Source organism: Gobio gobio, assembly GCF_949357685.1.
Source record: "Gobio gobio genome assembly, chromosome: 18".
In the NCBI taxonomy this organism is placed as follows: domain Eukaryota; kingdom Metazoa; phylum Chordata; class Actinopteri; order Cypriniformes; family Gobionidae; genus Gobio; species Gobio gobio.
In genome coordinates this window covers 17,989,170-17,996,070 of record NC_137111.1, presented here as the reverse complement: position 1 = coordinate 17,996,070, position 6,901 = coordinate 17,989,170, and positions in this window count along the sequence as shown.

The following is a 6,901-nucleotide window of genomic DNA, read 5'->3' as shown; positions in this document are numbered from 1 at the left end:
GTCTGAGAGGCTTCACATTGTAGCCTACACCACAGTTCATTATCTAGTCTACTGTTTAAACAACCACACACTGCCATTTTGAATATGTTTGATACCATACTTATCATCAGAACTTTAAGTCCTTTAGACAGCATGTACAGCTGTTGCTCAAAGCAACAAAACAAAAGTTAAAGCATGACTTTTCTGCTGAATCTTAGCTTTAAGATGTTTGTTACATGTCAAAGAAATCTGATTGAACTTGAGGATGTGAAAAAACAAGTTTTGAAGCCTAAAAAGTTTGAGAGAGTTAACTGAGGCACAGGGTTGGAATCAGTGTTGGTGAAGCCTGTATGTTTTTTTTTTTTTTTGTATAATTAATCTCTCTAAATTAACAAATTATGTTAATTAAATGAGACACACACACACAATACAGTACACCAAGTTTGGGATAAGAAAGATTTTTTTAATGTTTTTGAAGTCTCTTATGTTCTATCATTTGATCAAAAATACAGTAACATTGTGAATATTATTACAATTTAAAATAACTGTTTTCGGCCCACTTTATATTAGGTGTCTGTAACTATTATGTACCTATAGCAAAAAATAAGTACAATGTACTTATTGACTCCAAATGTACAACTGACTCCAAAGAAGACAAGACAAGAAGCCTTTTTACTCGAATCAAGCCCCAGCATCGGATTAATGCTGACAGCACTGCAGCTGAGAACAGCACTGACAACTCTGCAGCTGAGAATGTTGCTTCTCCCCTGTGGCTATCCGGTGATAATAGAGCCATATCCCACGTGCCTTACTCTCCCTGCAGCTAGTGGATTCCCCGGTGCTCTTCTCCTGTGAAGACCAGCGCCCTCATCTGGTACAAGCGTTTTGGTCTCTTTTAAGAGTTCCAAGGAGGAAAAGCTGGATCCGCTCTCATATGATGGGGGTCCTTCAAGTGTTTCAAACCCCAGACCCTGCTGCTTTCAAGGAGCTGCGCAGCACAACTGACCTCGCTCTGTGATCTACTTAGACAACGGCCCAGGAGATCAGCCGTATGATGGTTAGTGGTGCTCAAAGCACCACCTATGGTTAAACTTGGAGATTAAGGACACCGACGACACAGCCCTCCTTGACTCCCCTGTCTCTCCCTCGGGCCTATTCGGTTCTGCAAGACTTGTTATGCGCCACTTCCTAACGAAGCAGGCAAGTTCTTCTGCTCCTTCTATAGTCGCCCTAAGTCGTCATCCACTCAGCAGCACAACAAGCCAGCTCCCGCACCGACTCAGCCCAAGGCAGAACCTTAGGTGAAGCAGCGCTTCTGCCCAGCTAAGCTCTACCCAGTTCTAACAGCCCAACCTGTTCAGTTCCAGGCATTGAAGGTGCTGTGCTTGTTGTTGGTACTGGGTCTGCCCCACCAGTGGTATGCGTCCCCAGACCTCCTTCCGCTGTTAAAACGAGTAAAAAAAATGCCACATATGACTTTTCAACCCCTTGCCGCCCGGACCCAGGCTTGGGAAGCCATTCCTGGCATGTTAAATTGGGTTTTAGAAATAAGAAAATGGGGTTACTCGATCCAGTTCGCTCGCAGGCCCCCTGCTTCTGGGGTGTGATTCACTCTTCAGTCTCAGTTGTCAAGGCTCACGCCCCCTGACCTGAAGTACAAGCTCTGCTTGCGAAGGGCACTGTGGAGAAAGTTCCCATGACCCGCAGCGAGTTAGGCTTTTGCAGACACTACTTCCTCGTTCCAAAAGCCCATCATCGATTTGAGATGTCTGAACCGCGCTCTGATAAGACATCCATTCAAAATGCTAACTTTGAAACAAATCCTCTCGTAGATTTGCACTGGGGATTGGTTTTTATCAGTGGATCTGAAAGACGCATACTTTCATATCCAGATAGCCCCTCATCATAGACCGTTCTTGAGATTCACGTTCGAAAGGGTGGCTTACCTATATATAAACAGTATATATATTGCATTATATATATTTTAACATGTTATATATACATTCCTACATTCAGAGGGCCCCTTGCTCCATGCACCTTCACAAAACGCGTGGAAGCGGCCCTCTCCCCCTGAGACGGATGGGAGTATGCATCCTGAACTACCTCGATAGTTGGTTGCTTTCAGCCCAACTATTTTTAGGAACTATGTGCACACAGATCTGGGGTTCAGGGTCAACCTAAGCAAATGGTTGCTGTCCCCCATCCAACGCATCTCGTTCCTGGGGGCAGTATTTGATTTGTCCCAAATGCGGGCTTGTATTTTGCCAGAACGGTCCCTGAAATTTCAGAGACTAGTGGCGACTCAATGTTGGGAACAACCCCCCTAAAAAATGTTTCAGAAGCTACTGGACCTCATGGTGGCAGCCTCCTCAGTAGTTCCCTTGGGCCTGTTACATATGCGACCACTACAACACTGGTTGAAGGCCTGCGTCCCACCTCGACCATGGTGCAAGAGCCGCCTCATTCTCAGGGTGACCCAAAAAAGTAGGAAAGTAATCATGACAGACATAAAGGTGGACCTTTTTGCGTCAAAAGAGAATGCCCACTGCCCAACATTCTTCTTGAAGGAAAATAACACTCGCAGGCGGCCCTCTCGCCGATAGCTCCGCTCCCTCAGGTCATCAATGTATCTGGGAGGACAGATGCTCGATTTTACTCGTGGCACCAATCTTGCAGAACCTTGGTTCCAGGATTAGTTCAGCTGCTAACAGCAGCCCCATAGCCAATCCCACTGGAGAGACCTCCTTTCCCAGATGGAGGGGTCAATTTGGCATTCTCAACCCGAGTTGTGGAGCCACCATCTGTGGCCTCTCAACGGGAGCCTTCATGTCTTTCCTGGGAGGTCATGGCGCCTTCTACCAGGCACCTTTAAAAAAATATATATTACTTTTTGGCTGGTGCTCAGTTCGGAGTATAGACCCTCTGTCTTGGGAGATCGCTTCTATTCTCTCATTCCTACAGGTACTGTTGGACGGCGGATGCACCTTATAGACGCTCACGGTATGCACGGCAGCTAACACGCCAGACCATGCTCCTATAGCTGGCCAGTTGGTTGGGAAACACGACCTGGTGGTCAGATTTCTCAGCTGGGCCAGGAGGCTAAACCTGCCTAGCCCCAACATGGTTCCTTCCTGGGACCGGTCTATGACCTGTCTATTTTCCTGCTCATGACTGCCAACCTTCAGCCTCTCTCTCTAACAACCGCCCTTCTGCTAACTCTGGCATCGGTCAAGCGAATTGGTGGTCTGCAGGCTCTTTCAGTGGACACTTTCTGCCTCAAGTTTGGCCCAACGACAGTAAAGTTGTTCCTAGGCCAAGGCGAGGCTATGTGCCTAAGATGCTTTCCACACCCTTTAGAGCACAAGTCATTTCACTCTCTGCTCTCCCCTCTACTGAGGGAGACGAGACGCCACACCGACTTTGCCCAGTCTGGGCCCTTAGGGTGTACATTGAGCGCTCTACCCAGTTCAGGCAATCAGAGCAACTGTTTGTGTGCCTCGGAGGCTGCTCAAAGGGGCTGCCAGTTACGAAGCAGAGACTGGATAGTGGACACAATAACATTAGATTCCTTTAGTCTTTGGACTTGCCTGTGCCCTATTGGGGTGAGGGCTCACTCCACAAGGGGAATACCTCCTTTTGGGCTTGATCTAGCGGGTGTCCCTTGCTGTGTCGTCTTATTGAACATATTTTAGGTCACTATCTCTGGTAAGCTGCCTTGGGGTCCTTGTCATCAAGCGTCCCCAGGCTACAGCCTCGCAGGACGGCTTCTGTTCTGCACTAGCAGCACACCGCTATTGAATTGCATTCTGCATAAGCATCAGAAACTAATGTAATGCAAGTTAACCGTATCGAAAGAGAACGTTCCAGTTACTAACATAACCTCGGTTCCCTGAGATAACGGAAATGAGCTACTGCTGCTCCCGAGTCGAAAATTTCTGGCGAAAATGGCTTTCAGCACGACATAAATAGGAAGTTGGCCCTGCCTGTTTCAGCGGGCTGAAAAGCCCTTTTCTATGTGCAAGTGCACAGATGTAAACCAATCAGGCTTCAGTATTCTAAGAAAAATGCAGTTGTCCGCATAATCGTCAAAAACTGATGCAATGCTCATACCAGTTATCTCAGGGACGTTATTTACGTTAGTAACCGGAATGTTATCTGGCAAAAAAATAAACAATTAGGAATCTCTGTTAAGCTGACAGCATCAAACAGCATTTAAACATGAGTAAAGAAAACATAATAAATAGCAGTATTTCTTAAAATTATTGTGCCATTGCTTTATAATATAATACAAAAAATAATAATAATAATAATAATAAACACTGCTAGTGCTTAAAATATAAAAAAGTCTGGATAAAGTACTTTGTTTTTAACAGTTGAACTACTAAATTCAACATTACTAAATTCAGTAAACTTGGCTCATTTTAAACAGATATTGGAACAGTTATTGTCAACTTTTAGTTCTTTTCTTATACATATTTAAATAAAAAATAGTTAGGGGTGACTCCAAACATTTAACGACTGGTCAGTTGAAGGACTTGAACAGCATGACTGCACTGTTATGAAATCAAACAAACCATTAGGAGTATTTACACATGATTATTTGCTGTTGCTCAATGCTTGGTTCAGTTTGTTTTATTGGTCAAATGATGATGGTTTTATTGAACATTTCAACTTGATCTCACCTTCACAACCATTTGCTTCTGTTCTTCCTTCAAACACAAACTGCATATCTCAAACACTTAATCATAATAAGACATTTGTGTGCATTCGTGCGAATGTACAACTAACAGGATGTTCCTGAATGCCGTTCCGTGATTGGACATTGTGTGTTAACAGGCGTTCTTTGAAACTAGAAGGTATTTATGAGGTATCACTTGACACTAATGAAACACTTATAAATAACATAATCTCCAAAACAGGGTGTTTATTGGGTCGTGATTCTTGTAAAACTGGGCTCCCAGAGTGTGGCAGAGGGCAGGCCTCGCGAGGTGGATGGCACCGAACAAACGGTGAGCTCATGGGCAGCAGCATGTTGCGTGTTTGTGTGTGATCCAGCTCCTGTCCACAGCTGTCACACAGGGCCTGACGTGGCTTTACATTCCTGCTGTGAGCTATAAGACCAGGTCAGATCTCATAGAGTCTGCTATTACCGGCGGGATTTGTACACTATTATTTGTCAAAGTGTGCGACTTGAAAATACTCTGGGTTAAGTTCTTTTTAGCTATTTTTTTTTTTCCACAATGGACGAGAACATCCTATGGGCTACGGCTGTGGTTGATAGAAGAGCTGCCCTTGATAAACGGGAGGAGGTACAGGATTTTGAACAGTCTTTAGCTCTTTTACATCATCTCATTCTGATCATTTTCTATGTATTTTATTTGTATTAAGTCTGGGAAGTACCTGTCTGAGAAAGTTTGTTTGTCCTTTATTGAAATTGTTTAGAAGCGTCGAGCTAGGGCACGAAAGTTGGGGATTTTGGTCGTGGATGCATCTTCTGTGGGTGCAGAACAGGGAAAAGAATCTATCAATCAAAGTGTTGCAAACATTCAGGTGAGTGAAAAAAAATCACAGCAGAGATCAAAATATGGACTGTTAATGAAACTATAAAAATTTAGATAAACTTGATATTTGAAGCATAACAGATATCTCCATTAAAGTCTTTATTAATAGTCTCCATTAAAGCAACCTCGAGAGATAACATTTTCCTAAGGGGTCTTGAACCAAATAAAGTTAAGGAAGATCAGAAAAAATGACCTTAGGGCATTAAAATATGCCAAAAATTAAGAAAAAAAAAAAAAACAGCTATTTAGCTGTTCAAAATCTATATGAGGTGTAGATGCTTGTTTTTTGAGTGTCACTCCAGAATAAAGGCCAGTTTACACCGAGAATGATAACTATAATAAAGCGTCCACACCAGCAGATTATATTCTGTTTATTCAAGCGCTGCATTTTGCCTTCTGCCGCTTTAAATGCTCAAGCTTTTTAAAGTCTGGTAGATTCTGATTGCCTGTCATTATTTTTATTGTTCATCTCCTGAAAAAAAAATAGTTGTGACTGCAACGATATTGTTTAACTGTGTTATTATGTGCGGACTCTGCTATTCTTTTATATTTAAAACGATTTTTAGAACTATATCCTTAATGTTATAATTATAGTTATCGTCCTTGGTGTGAACAGGCCTTAGCGGGCAGTTTCTAAACTCAACAGGCAGGCTTTGCATGTTCACAAGCCCAGAGCTTCTGCCAACAGTGACGTCTTCCATTAGTGAGCGCTGTATGAAATGACATGCAATGTGATCTTGATGCTATAGAGTTATGATGTATCTGTTGTGGAATGGCTGATGAATTTTGCTACCTAAACCTTTAACATGAAACCAAGCTTTTAAAACATTGGGCTGAACCAGTTTATACCAATTAATTGTAATTATCCTTCCTATAGTCTTGATGTGAAGCTCAAACAGGCACTAACAATGAAAAGGTCATAGGATCAATTCTCAGGGAATGCATGATTTTAACCAAATGTATAGCTTGAATGCAGGGTAAGTCGCTTTGGATAAAAGCATCTGCCAAATGAGTAAATGTGACGTTACGTTGATTGTAGGAAATTATTTAGACCAGGGGTTCTCAGCTCTGGCCCTTGAGGTCCACTTTCCTGCAGAGTTTCTCTCCAACCTTGATCAAACTCACCTGCCTATAGCTGTGTCCCAATTCAGAGGCTGCGTCCTTCGAAGGCCACATTTGAAGGCAGATTGTGTCACTGCCGTGCAACGGAGGCTGTATAATTCCAAATGCGTCCTTCGTTTACCATGAAATGAAGGATACAACAGATAGATCCCTCACCGCCTTGCTTACCCTCAGAATTAATTTTGAGAGAAATGGCCGAATTACACTTTTAAACGCAAGTATCGGGTTTCAGCTTGCTC